This window comes from Portunus trituberculatus, chromosome 34 (genome assembly GCF_017591435.1).
Source record: "Portunus trituberculatus isolate SZX2019 chromosome 34, ASM1759143v1, whole genome shotgun sequence".
In the NCBI taxonomy this organism is placed as follows: Eukaryota; Metazoa; Arthropoda; class Malacostraca; order Decapoda; family Portunidae; genus Portunus; species Portunus trituberculatus.
In genome coordinates this window covers 11,066,381-11,068,880 of record NC_059288.1, presented here as the reverse complement: position 1 = coordinate 11,068,880, position 2,500 = coordinate 11,066,381, and positions in this window count along the sequence as shown.

Below are 2,500 nucleotides of genomic sequence, written 5' to 3'. Positions count from 1 at the left end.
TTCCAGATTACTTTCATTTCTTTCAATTAATCCATGGAGAGGAGAGTGTGCGCGTTTAGGTTCGTATTCTCAAACCATTCTGTTCATCACTTCCACTGTTTCAAAAGCTTTATCTAAATTTACACGAGTTTTTCAAGGTGTTTTTTTAGGGTTCCACAGCCATAATGACAACATTTATAAATTATTAACTGGAGAAGCACTCTTGAAAATTCTAGCTAGTCATCTGTGGCCTTGAAAAATAGTGGCGGCGAGAGAGAAAAGCGTTCCTGCCTACGGACAATATATATCAGACTAAGCTTGTTTTTGTCACTTTGTACATCGAGAATAAGGTAAGCTTAGCCCCTTCAGTACTGAGACGCACTTTGACCTTGAGATATGTGTACGATTAGACGATTTTATAGACATTAGGAAGGGGCTATGGAGGTCAGAAGATTAATGGCCACAGTCTTCACTATTTTAATCCCCCTATGAGTTCCTGAAGCTGTATGAAACCACCAAATAGTAAGCAGAATGAATATAGAAACGTGTCTTGGTACTGTAGAGATTAAGTTCAGGTATTTATGTAGACTAAGTTAATATCTATCAGTTTACACATGGAGAGTCGAGTTTGTGTGTGTGTGTGTGTGTGTGTGTGTGTGTGTGTGTGTGTGTGTGTGTGTGTGTGTATCTCAGGGCGGCTTGATATGAGCAGGGCGGGGAGAGGGCGGGCGATGGGCGTGGTGAACGAGCAAGTGGTCTGCCTGGGTTCCTGGGTGGGCGTGGCAGCGATCGGGCCGGCCACTCAGTACTTGGTAACACACGGGCGTTGCCACATCACGGACGCCCAATCTGTCCATGGGCGTGACTCGCATTCTCACCCAATTCACGAACATTCACGTACAGATCACGCTTTGAATCACGTACATAAACATCTTGTGGGGAATAAAGGACGGGACTTTATCCTTCAAAGTTTTCACGTACGAAGGGAGAAGAAAAGGGGAAATAAAAAGTAGAAAAGGGGAAAGGGAAGCGGGAAAATGAGAAAAGATCGGTAAAAAGAACGTAAAGAGAAAAAGAAAATAGCAAAATGTAGAGAGAAAAGAGACAAGAGATGCAGGGAAATGAAAGTAGAAAAGAAAGAAAATAACTAGCTGAAGGAGAAAAGGACAGGAAAAGAACGAAGAGGGAGGAAGATAATGAGAAAAATATGAAAAGAAATGAGGAAAAAAAGAAACAAGAGTAACAGGGAAATGAAAGTAGAAAAGAACTAGAAAAGGAGAAAATGATAGGAAAAGAACGTAGAGGGAGGAAAATAATGAGAAAAATATGAAAAGAAAAGAGATATAAGGAAATGAAAGGAGAAAAAGAAAGAAAGAACTAGGAAAAGAAGAAAAGGACGATAAAAGAACATAGGAGAAAAATGAGAGAAATATAAAAAGAAAATGGGAAAATGAAAAAAAAACAAGGAAGATAAGAAAAATTCACGAACGAAGTGGGTTTTCCTAAATAGTAAAGTACAGAATAGTTTCAAAATCACGTACTGTTGAATGCAAACCTTTATTTCCTTAGTAATCCCTTTATTATCGACCTTATGAGAATCACGTACCGAGTTTAAACCATCAGAAATTCAAGTACGGAGTTTAAACCTTCAGAAATTCACGTACTTAGTTTGAACCTTCAGAAATTCACGTACGTAGCTCAAGCCTTCAGAAATTCACGTACGTAGCTTAAACCTTCAGAAATTCACGTACTTCAGAAATTCACGTACGTACTCAAATCCTTCAGAAATTCACGTACGTAGTTAGAACCTTCAGAAATTTATGTACTTCAGAAATTCACGTACATAGCCAAATCCTTCAGAAATTCACGTACGGATGTAGTTTTAAATCACGGACGTATCTTTCTTAATCACGTACTATTGTTTTCCTTTTTTCTTTTTCTCCTTTTTTCTCTTTTTTATTTCTCTATTGTTCCTTTATGTTCTTTTACTTTCCTTTTTTTCTTCATTTTCCTATCCTTCCCTTTCTACTTTCCTTTCTTTTTCTTTTTCTTTTCTTGTTTTTTCTTCCTATTTATTCTCTTTTCTCTTTTCCTCTCCTTTGTTTCTTCCTATTCCTCATTTTCTTTTTTTTTTTTCTTTTTATTTTACAGTTCTCATTTTCCTTCTGTTTCCTTCACTTTCCTCTCTTTCCCTTTCTCTTTTCCTTTCTCACTTTTCCTTCTTTTTCCCCTTTTATTCCTTCCCTTTCGTAATTACTTTCATGCATTTTCTTTTCCTCTCTCATTCTTTTTTTCCTTCTCCTTTGTGTCTTTTCCCTTTTCCTCTCCCTTTCCCTCACAATAATCCTCCTTTTCCTTCTTTCCTGTTCTTTTCCTCCTCTTACTTTCTCGCATCTCTTTTCCCCTCACTCATTTCTCCTTTCCCTCGTATTTTTCCCCCTTCTCTCCCTTCCCCTCAGACATTTCCCCCTTTTCACAATACTTCTCTCTTTATTTTTCTCTCCCTTTTTTCCCCTCTTTC